The 14,767-nt window shown below is 33.3% G+C and overlaps 1 protein-coding gene across 1 annotated transcript in view; it reads right to left on the bottom strand.

Moving 5' to 3' along the window:
• LOC129230696 (venom protease-like) overlaps window positions 1-14,767 on the bottom strand; it is a 165,675-nt gene that overhangs the window by 86,474 nt on the left and 64,434 nt on the right. The window lies entirely within an intron of this gene.

The raw sequence follows: 14,767 nt of genomic DNA, 5'->3' as shown, positions 1-14,767 counted from the left end.
TTGGAGGCGAAAAATCTCTTAAGGGGGAGGTTTGCTAATTCTGCATTAGCTACCAGTTTGTTTGGCTCTCTTGGCTCCCTTAAGAGGTTTTACGCCTCCAGCTCATGTGATTCCTATTCCGGGCTGATGAGTGCTAAAAAGCACGAAACTGCAGTCCTCGGATGGAATAACTGAGCTGGCGGTGTATTTTAAGTATTTCTGCCTTAGCCCTGGGTTTAGGGCGGTAATTTTCTACAAAATAGGAATCTATATAGTTTTGACATTTGAAGTAAAGATTTTATACTGCAGTATACTTAAATGAAGAGCAACACATTGTAAAAATCCGGAATTCATTTATGAAAAATTAAATCAACTGATTTCAATCAATGCTTTTACTTTAAAAATAACCTAATTCAAATCAATTGATTTAAATCAATGAATTTTTTTTTTTTAAATTCACTTGATTCAAATCATGATTTAAATCGTGATTTAAATCAAGCTGATTTAAATCAACGAACCCTGGTAGAAAGTAAACTTAGAGGAGTATTGATTTCATTTGGTGGGTGTCGTTCTTGAGGAGTTACTCTAGTATTTTAGTGGGTACCAACTTACTTGGCGAGGGAGAGGACGCACCTCTGTCAAAAACATGCAAAATATCCTTCTTTGAAAGTGTACTGATCAAATCTTGTGATTCTTTAAAGGTATTTACAAGGGTCACTAGAAATCTATTTTTTCATAAATGTTTGAATGTTTGTGGACGTAAGATGCGCGGCTGCAGCATACACTAAAAAATTAGAAATTAGGCTTTATTCATGATGCTAACTAAATTTCAAATGTATTGCTATTGTACTGATAAAAGTTTAATGACTAAAAATAAAGTAACAGAGATAAGACAAATAAATTTTTATAACTGAGTAAAAAAATGGCATTAATAAGAATTTAATTTTTTTAATTGAAGAAGAAATATTAAAAATAATATAATGACTGAAGATAAAATCTTGATTGAAAAAAAAAATGCATATTAAAATTGGTTTGTGAAGAAAATTCAATGAATACGAGGAAAAATCTAGAAGTAAAAAGTTCTAATGACGACGGGAAAGTGTTACCATTTTTGGATTATTCCGAAAAATATTTTCTTTTTTTTTTTTTTGATCCGCGCAAAAACATTCGATTTGTTTCATGTAGTCTGCGGATCTCAGTTTGAGTATTGCTGCTTTATAGTACTTGCTAATGATATCTAAATAACTTACTATGTGGAACAAACCAACTTCATGAGAGAATAATTCCTAAACTTCAATCCAACTAATTAATAAAAATAATGTTAACTAATATTACATGTAAAAACTAATAAATTAAATAACTAATAAAACTATTAAACTCAATAAATTAAATAACTAATAATAAATTAAGTATTAACTAATTTCTTTCATAGAGAATTGTTAGCTATTTTGTACGACATAATATAAAGACATAAGTAAAAAGGTTAAAAAAAATAGTTTGAATTTTGAGATATTGAACTCTCAAATTATGTTTTTCGCAACCACGAATTGTGGTAAGACCCTACTCGGGGGGAGGGGAGGGGTCTATTAACGTCTTTTATCACAACCATAATTTCAGGACGTCAAAATTCAAATGAATGCCAGGCGCTGGGTGCTGGATGTTGTGTGCTAGATACTATTTTCGCGTAAAAAATATTGTGTAGAGTCGAGAAGACCGTTTATAAATAATTTCAAAACGAGGCACATGGACTTCAGCATCATAAGCATAGAAAAATAAATCAAAAATGGACGTCATTCAATGTTTAAGTGAAAACAATAAACAATTCATGATTACTAAATAATAAATGTTGCAGCTTCCGTTTTTCGTTCATAACGAATCATATTAAACTTGAGGCTCAAAATAACTACCGTTTCTCTGTTGTTGCAATTAAAAGCAACAAATAACCACAACTAGACTAAATATTTAAAGATTTTTTTTTTAAACGTTAAGGCTATATTTTCTCATATGATTGCTTGTTTCTCAAAATGAAATTGCTCTTTTGTACTATATTTCTAAAAATGTATCTTTAATTCTTCCATGCCAAATAGAAAGAGATGAAGACCAAAGTTTGAATTCTGATGACTTCGAATTCAGTTACGGATAACATAATTACCTTTGTGCGATAACTTAAGAACACGAGGGTTGGCGAACGTAGCAAACAGAGGTTGAAGGTCTCTAATTTTATATATATATAATTTTATCTATTGTTACTATTATCATAATTGATGATATTGTTTTCACCATTCTTTTTTTACTGTTCTAATTTTTTATTTTTTGACTTTTTTTAACTCACTTAAACTTTTTTTTAATAAAAATTAAATTAGTTTTTTCCCTGACATCATTAGGGAACTATTGTCCAGATTAATTGGATAACTTCCATTTAAAAATCAATCTTAATCACATAAATAACTATTAATTTTCTCATACGCTTCTTAAAATTATTTTAATTTATTAATAATTAAGTATTTTTGACAATGACAAACAATATTTATGAACAATAGAATTATCTTTTCTTCGTTCAGGTATTGCTAATTCGTTATACCGCTAATAAGAAGTAAATCACTTTATTTTCAAGAAACAATGTAACTAGCCCCTAAAACTTTGTGTGCATTTAAAGAGTAGTTAGTAGTCGGATGTCTAGTCCACGATATAAACATACCATGGACTAGTTGCGATTTTTTTTCGAAGAAACAAATGGTGCTTTACACTTTATATAAGCTCTGTATTTCTGTCAATGAAAAAAAATTAAGATCTGAAAAATAATAAAATTTGAAAAAAATTATAAAATGTTATCAAAAAAATGACTTCTTGTGCTCATGAAAGTCAAAAATCAAATCCGAAGTGTGAAGCAAAACGCAATGAATGAAACTTCCTCCTCTCCCAAGATAAAAAAAAATAAATGGATCTCATTTGATTCGTAAACGAAGTAACATCTTAACGTATTCTGGGTGTTTATTGGATTTCATGATTCAGTGACCACTGGAAAGTAAAAGTATGCTTGTTTCAACAATAAAATACCAAGAATACAGATCACTCTTAAGTGCTAAAATAGAACTCAAGTTGGTGTTAAAAGCTACTTAAGAGTAGAATGTTTCTTACTTTCATTCTATTTAATTTTTTAGTAAAGTTCTTCCTCATATTTCAATACAAATCCAGTGGTAAGTAAATAGACTTTTAAAAAAGCTGCATGAATTAATGCATATGCCAATTGAGTTAAAATACTATTGTTGGTAATGTCTGATAAAAACTTGTTTTAAAGCTATTTCCAGTCCGTAATCTTTATAAAATTAATATTTTTTCTTCCGCGATAAATTTTTGGCAGTGAGTAGAATTGTTTTGTCTTGTTAGAAAGTAAAACCATAGACTAATAATAAGAATAGACCAAGCTATGGCAACCCTTTTGCTGCTCATAAACCAAACCATGTGACTGGTGGGTATCCTAGCAACAGCGGGCGTTGATCGTAGCAGGCGATCAACGCCCGCGAGAAATAAAATAAATAGAATTGATGGAACACGGAAGAATGATCTTTTATGGAGTTCGATTTGTAACTTTGTTATTCTAAGTTGTAGATATATTGTTGTTAATATAGTGAGTTTATCGTTTAGATAGTATACTGCATTTTCTTTAGTCAATTTCAATAACTCTCTAAGCAGTTAAAGATGCAAGGACCCAAAAAGAATCGCAAACGGTAAGATTTTGACCTGCAATTTCAATTTAAAATACTGATTAGTACTTTTTTGCCTTAATGCAAAACGTTTACGCCATTATGTTCACGCCAACGCTGACGTAGCAGTTTCAAATGAAATAAAAGTTACTGAAAACTGTGATCAAAAACTAATTACTAATGTCAAAATAATGCATAACTAAAAGAAAAACAGTTCAATCTCTGCACCTGGAAGAAAATTATAATGAAAACACAATACGTCTTAAAATACATGTCGAGTGCCCAACTATAGATAATGTTACCATCTAGCAACCATGCTGCCAAAGTTTTCGCCAAGCCTTCCACCAGTCACATGATGTATCCATGAACCAATTTTTTCATCAGCAAGTCTGGGAAAGCTCGGTCTACTCTTGTTATTAGTCTATGAGTAAAACCGTAGATATTATGTTGTAAAACATTATCTGCAAATCTTTCGTTAAAATAGTTTCAAGAAAATTTTTGGAAATGTTTAATTGTTGACAACGGAGACGTTTTGATGTGGAAAGCTTTTATTTTCGACATATTTACGTACACTTCACTGAATTTATTGACTTTCAAAAGAACGATATTTACAAGTTAAAAATTGATTTAATAATATCTGCAGTGCACATTTATTAGGGATTTGGGCAGCAGCAGAGACTTAACTTTGTTGTCATTGTGTCTTAGACGTCTAAATTGGGTATTTTGCCAAATGGAAACATGCGGCATTTAAGAGTAAAACAGAGTAAATGCTATGATTTTCATAAATTTTCTTTAAAAATTTCATTTTTATTTTTATTTTTACTATTAATAAAGCTGAAAAGTCTCTCGGTCTGGATGTCTGGATCTCTCTCTCTCTGTCTGGATGTCTGGATATCTCTCTGTCTGGATCTTTGTGACGCGCATAGCGCCTAGACCGTTCGGCCGATTTTCATGAAATTGGGCACAAAATTAGTTTGTACATAGGGATGGGAGGGGGCGCACCTCGAAGCGGTTTTTTGAAAATTCGATATTGTTCTCTTTCTATGATTTTATTTTCACCACCATTAGTGGATTTAATTCCTCTACACCTAGCGAATTATAATAACATAGACGAGTATATTACCAAAACATGGACGAGCAAGTTACCATAACGTGGACGAGAAAATTACCATAACATGGACGAACAAATTAACATAGCATATTTGCGAGAAAATCATCCATTATTTGTAAATATACAGGCAAATCAAATGACCTTTTAATTTTCTACTACGGGCAAGGCCGTGCGGGTACTGTGCTAGGCTTTACTAATAATAAAGCTCAAAGTCTCTCTGTCTGGATATCTGGATGTCTGTAGGATGTCTGTATGATGTCTGTAAGATGTCTGTGACGCGCATAGCGCCTAGATCGCTCAGCCGATTTTCATGAAATTTGGCACAAAGTTAGTTTGTAGCATGAGGGTGTGCAACTCGAAGCGATTTTTCGAAAATTCGATTTTGTTCTTTTTCTACTTCAATTTTAAGAACATTTTCCGGAGCAAAATTATCATAAGATGGACGACGAAATTAGCATGACGTGGAATGGGAGAGCGAATGAACATAGCCAATTGGAGAGAAATTCGTCATCCATTATTTGTAAATATACAGGCGAACCGAATGACCTTTTAATTTTCAACTACGAGCAAAGCCGTGCGGGTAAAACCAAAATAAATTTGAAGGCTATTTAGGTCAACTCGAGGCTCTATCGTTGTCATCCGTAAAAAACGTTTTTCACAGCAGAATTTACAGTTGAAGTTTTCAAAGTTCATTTGGGCCATTCCACGGAAACAGTCATTTTTTGTCGCACACATGACACCTCGTATATTTCATTAACGCACAACTTTTTTCTGCTCAACAAACTGCAAACTTATGTGTGTTTCTTAAGCAAAAAGTTTCGTCATTACCCTTAAAAGTTATTACTTTATCTGCATTATCTTGACTAATAATAAAGCTGAAAGTCTCTCTGTCTGGATGTCGGGAGGATGTCTGGATCTCTGTGACGCGCATAGCGCCTAGACCGTACGGCCAATTTTCATGAAATTTGGCACAAAGTTAGTTTGTAGCATGGGGGTGTGCACCTCGAAGCGATTTTTCGAAAATTCGATGTGGTTCTTTTTCTATTCCAATTTTAAGAACAAAACTATCATAAGATGGACGAGTAAATTACGAAATTATCATAACGTGGAACCGTAACATGGGTACAAGCCAATTGGCGAGAAAATTCACCATACATTATTTACGAAATTATCATAACGTGGAACCGTAACATGGGCACAAGTCAATTGGCGAGATACGAAATTATCATAACGTGGAACCGTAACAGGGGTACAAGCCAACTGGCTAGAAAATTCACCATACATTATTTGTAAATATACAAGCGAACCAAAAGACCTTTTAATTTTTCTATTACGGGCAAAGCCGTGCGGGTGCCACTAGTTAATTATATAAACTGTTTCAATCTCTTGATCCAAGAAATACAAGATTCATCCACGTTGGCAGTTGGAAAAAAAAAAAAAAGAACACTTAATAGCCGATGATGACACATTGCCCTTAAGTATAGTTCAACCCAATTTTTTTATATCTTCATAGGACTTCAGGAGTCTTAGTTTGAGCACATAAATTAAGTCTGCGTTGATTGCTTCCTGCTTTCACTACTTTTCAACAAAAAATCTCGAATACATAATTACTCCCCGGTCAATCATTTTACTGGCATGTATTTATAGTTGTTTAAAGCTAAAGCAGTGCAGTACTTGCACGTATGCTGTTTAAAATTCAGTCAAGCACTTAACTTTTTTGAAAAAACGAACTAGGAAAAAGCCGTTAGAAAGAGTACAGGTTTTAGCATTCCTTCAAAGCTTGTTCTAGGAAATGTCATTATACAATTATGGAATTGATAACACCTTATTTCTCTCAGTTTAAAAATGTTTTTGAAAAAAAAAAATATTTTTCCGCTTTTTATGTGACTAATTTCAAGTTAGAAATGAATCCAAATTCATTTCTTTAAATGCTGGTGAAAACCGATGTAGCACAAATATTTTCTTCCCATAATAAAAAAAATCGGAATAATAAATAAATACATAACAAGTGAAATTAAAAATAAATAAATCCATTTCAAAAATCGGCAACAATATCAAATTCATTCTCTCATTTGGTTAATCACTATATTTCAGTTTGAAACAACTATTAATAGGTTTTTCAAGAATATTTTAAATTCAGCCCAGTTTTCGATCTGTTCAAACGTGAAATGTAATAAAAACCAATTGTGAACAGAACTGCACCCTGCTTTTAAACAGAATTGCACCCATACTTTTGATGTGACTAATTTCAAGTTAGAAATGAATCCAAATTCATTTCTTCAAATGCCGATGAAAACGATTTAATGTTCAATAAATATTTTCTTCCCATGAAAAAAAATCGTAATATTAAATGAATAAATAAATGCATAAAAAATAAAAATAAAAATAAATTAATCCAATTCTAATATAGGCAACGATATCAAATTCATTTTCTCATTCGGTTAATCAGTATATTTTAGTTTGAAAAAACTATTAATAGGTTTTTCAATTACATTTTAAATTCAGCCCACTTTTCGATTTGTTCAAGCGCACAAATGTGAGAGAAACCAATTGTTGAACAGAATTACACCATTTTTTTCCCTAGCACAAAGTCACAAAATTAGTAAGAAAAATTTATAAAACACACAAGTAAAGTAATTACAATTTTATGAAATAATTTACAAAAAAAAATTAATTTTGAGATTTTCTATTATTGTTATAAGTGCATTTTAATCGTTGCCAATCGAAAAAGTTGCTCCACCAAAAAAGTGTTTGTATAAAAAAAAATTAAATCGTTTGCATCTTTTGGGCGATATATAAAGCTCTTCGATTTCACTGAATTAAGATTTTTGATAGTGTCTCTTCTTTTGTTCAGTTTTGAAAACAATTCAAAAGACTTAACTTTAGATTCTGCAGCAGAAATTTAAAACTTTTTATTTTAAAAAATCAGTAACTCTAAAATTTATGTGTCTGCAGAAGAAAAATCTAGGAGTGGCAATTTCAGTAAGATATATTTTTTACTTATCGTTCTAAGGGGGGGGGGGAGAGGAGTTAAAACTAAAAAATAGTTATACAAATTGAAGCTTTCCGTTTTGACATCAACTGTTCTAAAGAGTTCGCAAATCCAAAAAACTGTAGGAGGCGCTGCAATCTCTGGCTAATGGCGGCTAAAAGAGGTAAAACAAACAAATGTCTTAACTCATAACCTGCTTTTAAGCTTAGCGAATGGCAGTAATTTTTCGTCGTGAAGGAAGTTTTCCTTTTTTATATTATTTATTTATTTATTTTGAAACTACATTACACCACATTACACAAACTGTCTGAAATCTATGTTTTACCTCAAACGAAAAACTTATATTTTACCTTATTGAGTAGTTTCGTAAATCACCGCAAGGTAGCGTATTGTTGCACTAGAATTGTGAATTCATTTTGTGTCTGGCAGAGTAACATTTTATTTTAAAAAAACAGTCTAACAACAAACAGTCTGAGAGAATATATTTGATACTGTTTAAATTAAAGCAAATTGTTTTCTATTTTTTTTTTAAAGAGATTCATTTAGTATAATGTAATTCTTTTATTTTCGAGGTCTCGTAATACACGCTAATAGTTTTGCAGTTGCTTTTTTTCTTTTTGGACAACCTTACAACGGACTGAAAAACAGGAGGACGATTAAACAATGAGGCTGCTTAGTTTAAGTAAAGATAAAAGTTCTACGACATTTGTTACAGGGGGGAGAATGACATTTAAACTCTGCGACATCTGTACAAACAAAGAAACAGGTCATCAGCTTTCAGAATAATGTATCTTTTTTCTCCAACGGAACACCACGCTAATGAAACAAAGCTTTTTCCAAAAAGAAAACACACGAAATCAGAACTCAGTTAAGCGAGTCTTGCATGAAGGACTTTTATAGTTGAGTTAATAGCAATTATTTTTCATCTATGTCTCTGAAAGCAGAATGCAGGATATTTAACTGAATACAGCAATTCTCAACTGTTAGGAGCTCACAACACTGGCTTAATTTACACCAATAACGGAAAGTTTAATGAGTTACATAAGTACCTTTGTGCATAAAAATTAAAATAATAAGTAACAACATCTCAAATAGCACAAATTGCAGATTACTACAGACACGTGTTTCGGAATTACAAGGGACGCCTTTTTCAATACAAAAAAAAAAAAAGAGTTTGTGAAGAAAAAGACATCCAATAAAAAGCCAAGAGCCAGATAAGCCAAGCAAATTAAAAAGTAAAAATAGCGAATTAACCAGAGACCAATGGAAATAGAAAAAGAAAGGAGAAATATACTAATTTTCTCTGTTTCTCTCTTTTATGATTAGAGACAATTTTATTCGATGATAAAGAATTGCATAAAGTAAACGGTTAACTTACCCAAATGTGTGCATCTTTAGCACTTTTAACGTGGTGGGTAAAGGTAAAATTACATTAAAGTGATCGTGGCGTTTTTTTTTTTTGTTTTTTTTTTTTTTTTGAAACTCTTGGCACCGTGCGCAGCACTCCAAAAGTTCCGATTAAAATGCAAAAATCTCGCTAAATAAACTAGTTAAATAGTGAAAGAGTAATAAAAATGACATCAAAATTTAAAATTACCCGCGAAATAAACAGGGCCCGATTAAAATGTCAAGGAACCCAAGACAAAATATTTTTTTTCTGTATTCAAATTTAACAGTTTTACCTGCTGGATAAAACCATTTTAGACATTGACTAAAACAATTTTTACCATTTTATGCCCCTAAATAACTCATTAAATGACATTGGAAGTTCCACTAAACCTGGGAACCACAAACTGCTGATCTAATGAACCGTCACAGGTTCCTCGAAAAATTCGATCGGTTATCGGAAATTTTTATCTATCTCCCTTAACAATTTAAAACCAGCACAGGAGGTCCTAGGAGTAATTTAAGTTTATTTCATAAATTCTCGAATACAAATAATTTGTGAATGCAATTTGTCTCATGCAATACGGGATATCAAGATCTTAATAGTGTACCCTTACTATTCCGAACCTTGTTAAAGCGGACGTCACTTAATCCGAACGACAGTTTAGAGGTACATACTGTATAAATAGGCGAGTTTGAGCAATAATGTATTTTTTTAGGCCTAATACGTACTACGTATTTACATATACTGCCATGCTAAGCGCAAAAGTCGTCTCTGCATCTGAGTTCAAAAAGAGAAAATGCTATTTAAAGTTTTGCGCATTTGATTCAGATGCAACTTTTTCAGAATTTTTTAAAAAATATTTCCCATTCATAAATATCCGTAAAACATTGTATTTAGATAAAATATGTGGCACCTGAAGAATTGAATGAAGAAGAAAGAATGGAAGAAGAAGAAAGAATCACCTGAAGAAGAAAGAATCACCTGACGACCGTAACTCAATTTCAATAAAAAGTGCAGTGCAGATATGACTTTTAACATGACACGACTCATAACATGACATGTTTTCAATACCCAATACAGTGAAATACTGTTACAACAAACGTCAAATAACTTCAAATTTCGTTCGTTGTAACGGGAGTTTCGTTGCAATGGAGTTCAAGCAATGTACTTTCCATTCAAACGGGACTGAACATTTATTTCATTGAAACAGGTATTTCGTTGTACTGGCATTCGCTATTACGGGATTTCACTGTAGTTGTCATTTCGTTACAGTATTTAAAATAGATGCGCACCACGAGCCCCTGACCCCAATAATTGATCGACATTCGGCAATCTCGAGCGGAAATAAGTTCGTTTTCCGCCCCACCAGTGTCAAGACAGAGCGGGAAGAGGAAGCAATGTCAAAGGGATTAAAGCTCGCTTCCACCTTAGATGACAGCGCTCGATAGACTAGTTGCTTGCAAACCAAGCGAGGAAGTGGACTTCTGAGCGAGACACTTGGAATTCGATGGCTAAAAAGGTTAGGAATGCAGAAATTAAGAAGAAGACTTTGAGGCGTTGGTGAGTAGGGATACACGAGGGAGCGTCGTTGTGATTTGTTTGATTTGGTACAAGAAAAATATTTGTGATATCAGCTATAATCATAACTTCCATATGGGGACTCTACGGTGGCGACTGGGTGGTAAGGCGTTGGCCTTCTGCGCTGTGTTTCCCGGTTTCTTTTCCGTGGTGCATTTTTGAGATGCAGAAATTGTCAGTGCGGTATGCTTTTACGGCATGTAAAAGATCCCAAGGGTATTCGTTTGGCTTTGAATGCCCTCGGTAAAATTCATGCCTAGTGCAGTTTTGCATCGAAGCGAGCCCAGGTGCCTCTACCAGGTGGGAAACTAGGGGGTCAAAATTATCTGTGCCGCTGACATTCGTGCCTTAATGTTGGCACATGAAAGACTGGATGCCGTATTGGGGATATCCCACTAATTCTGCCAAAGGCTAAATAGCCTAAAGCAGCTCCATTAGAAAGAAAGATAACATGGCATCTTAAGATAACCATGTGTCCCGTTTTAAACAGAACAATCCCCCCCCCCTTTTTTTTGGTAATCTGTCCCGTTATTCACGCATTGTTGCAATGCGCAGAAATATCCAGATTTTTGAAGTGACAGAATGAAACACTGAGAATATTTCAACCTAAGTGTTCACTAAGTGTTTTTATTTAAACGTTTTCACAGCGGTAACTTGAATAATGAGAACTTTTGCGTAACTACTAGATATATTTTATGTTTTCTCGTCCTAATACACCGGTAGAATGTGTATTTTTGCCCCTGATACTTTGTGGACCAACGAAAAAGTAAAGTTGCAAATCATAGGTTTGAACTCTAAACAAGGTTAATTGTTAAAGTATACATATAAATTGCATGAAATCCTGCCAAGAATTTTATTCTTATTAAAAATCAACGCGTAATGTATTCAAACAAATTTGTACATTATAAAGTAGAATGATACATCTATTATTTTTTTAGGTGTTTATCTCTGCTCTTTCCATAACAACGCAAAACTGTCAAAAAGCATGCTCTCCCCCCAGCACGCGGTCACTTAAAATTGTTAAATGCACCACTTTCAGCGGGGGAGTGGTCACTTTAAATTGCCGTGGAAACGGATCGCGTTTATTCTCTGTCAAGGGCGCTCATATGCAAAATTTTAAGGGAGGAGGGGGGCTCAGATATTTTCCTCATGGTTTAGCAGGATATTTTCTCCATAGAAACTGATTTCAGTACAGATTAGAGTAATTAAAATTTGAGATTTTTAATAACTTATTAATTGCTGGAGAAGAAATGTTTTTACATTTTTTGCAAAGAAAAAAGTACTAAGAGCAAGGAAGTTCTAATTTCAAAGAGGAGGGGATTGAGCCCCCCCCCTTCCCCCCATATGGGCACCCTTGGTAATGGACTGCAGCTATTATTATTCGGTAATATTTTTCTAGTCATCTTCAAAACTGTAGGTTTGTAAATATGACAGAAATAGAAATATATGTCTTCTCCCAAAAAAAAAAACACTGTCAGGTGAACAAAAATTGCTAAATTAAAGTTCCCACCTTTTTCAGTTTCCTTGGAAAACTAGAATACACCTCAGTGCTATAGTGGCAGACTGGCATAGACATTTACGTGGGAGCTCTTATCACGAGCGACAGACATTAATTATGTATACAGTGAAACCTGCGTAAGTTGACCACTTGCGGTGCACTAATTTAGTGGTTAACTTAAACAGGTGGACAACTTACAGAAGTTGATTTGTATGATAAGGGCTGATACCGTGAGTGGAAAAAACGGTCAACATAGACGGGTGGTCAACTTATAAGGGTGGTCAACTTTACAGGTTTTACTATATGTAATACATGTAAGCAAAAAATATTATATCTCTTTACATTAGTGGTTTAAAATTCCACCATTGCAATACATTCGAAGTCGCTCATAACAAGCACAAAGGGACTGCGATACGTGCTTGTTATAACGGAGTGCTCGTAAAAAGCGAGTTCGTGCGAAAAACCATAAAAACTCATTATAGTTGCATTTTTTTTCTTCTTTATAATCACTGTTCAGAACCAAATAAGTTGGTTATTTTTCTTTGAATTATCCAAAAGTCTCTTTCTTATGTCATTGTTTTTGGTGAATATTCATATACACACATATACGAGGTGTTCTGTTTACCTGCAAGACCTTTATTTTCGCAACCGTTAGTCCTAGATGTACACTGCAAAAATGTTCAAAATCAAATGCAGAGTTAAGATATTGAAAGTTTGAAGTAAAACTGAAAACGAGTCAAAAAATGCAAAATTTAACTTTTTATACGGACTCTAGGTCTCCTAACTAATATTTAGAGAAATAATCTCCATTAAAAACTATTTCTTACACAAAAAACTTGACATTTGTGCGACCAAAACTCAGGGAGATATTCCAGTTTAAAGTTTTAAGGGACCATGCAAAAGATGAGATTAGAACTTATCGCCCTTTTAGAAGAATGACAGGTCGTCAATGTAAGGAAAAACAAGCTATTTATACTGTTCATTGCTATTTAAAAATAAATGCAAATGTTATGCAAATCACACGACAGAACCTCAAACAATTCGAAAAACCATACTCTATGCACACGTATAATTTTAAACATGTTCACTGCTATATGTTCCCCCAAAAGGCGTTATTGACGGCGAGTGAAAAGTGGTGTAGATCACAAAACGCTGCATTTCATATCTCGATGAATATTGGTCGTAGTAATTTCAAACTTTTTGTGTTGGAATTATTTTTCAATGGAAATTATTTCCCTAAATATAAGTTGCGTGACCTGGGGCACGTATAAAAAGTTAAATGTTGTATTTTTTTAACTCATTTTTATTTTTACTTCAAACTTTCAATATCGAAACTCTGCATCTGATTTTGAACATTTTTGCAAATGAAAGTAAACATCTAGCGAAAATAAAGGTCCTGCAGGTCAAAACGGAACACCCTGTATAATTTTTTAATCTTTCTTTACTGTACAAGTTTAAAAAAGTGCTGTCTTTGCTTGTTCTTAGGATTTATGATTTATCACTAACTTTAGTTGACTTTAGAATGTTAAAGAAAATTTACCAAAAAAGGGTAAGCTGAGCTGGAAATCAATAGAAATTTTTCGAATCACAAAAATATTGTCTGCTTTAAGCGGGATTTGTTCGTTAAAAGCAAGTTATGCTCCCATAGACTTAACACTGTACCAACCAAGTATTTCTAATCTCCTCGCTAAATCCAAGTTCTCGTCAAATCAGGGCTCGTTACAAACAAGTTCGACTATTATTTTTACGAACCCCCTTTATGCTCCTCATGAACCTCTTGGGGTTCGGAAACCAGCGGTTGCCCTAGATGGTAAGACTCCAACTAGTACATGCGTGATACGTGATTGTAAGAGGTATCAAGTCCGAACGTCCTTAGGATATTGAAACAATTTAAAATAGACATATGAGGCAAAAGAACATTTCCTTCCCTTTCAAATCATGTAAAGTAGTTAAAGCGGAGATTACTGGTTACGCCATCTCACGATGGTTAAGTCAGTTATCATATTGAGAGCGTTGAACTACCTACCACATTTTAGGAAGACCGGAAAGTAAAATCTTTTTTTTTTTTTTTTTCAAATAAATAACTTTTTTTAAGTTTTTCAATCAACGATTTAATTACCTTCATTATAACAATATTTTGCCATGTGGTGCACAAATTTTCTGACCCGAACAGGTTGAAATGAATCGGTTTTTGAGAAAAATATCTGGAGACGACATTTTGGAAATCAGACAAATTTTAAAATTCTTTTGTTACAAATAGATCGGAATAAAGAGAGATCATATGGGGCAATGTCAGGTGAGCATAGCGGGTGAAACAACCCTCTACAGCTCATTAATGTTTCATGGATTCGCCTTGAGCAGTGTCGTCTTGCCTTATCATGTTATCATTTCCTTTTCTGCTGATATTGGGGGAAATATTCTCGCCCTAAACTGCCTCATCTGATTTTCTTTTCTTCCGATCGATGAAACATTTTCGAAAAGACGAAATAGGAAATTTGAATTGTATAAAAGATGA

This window comes from Uloborus diversus, chromosome 9, assembly GCF_026930045.1.
Source record: "Uloborus diversus isolate 005 chromosome 9, Udiv.v.3.1, whole genome shotgun sequence".
NCBI lineage: Eukaryota > Metazoa > Arthropoda > Arachnida > Araneae > Uloboridae > Uloborus > Uloborus diversus.
Note: the sequence above shows the minus strand (reverse complement) of the source record. Positions and strands in the feature narration are given on the sequence as shown.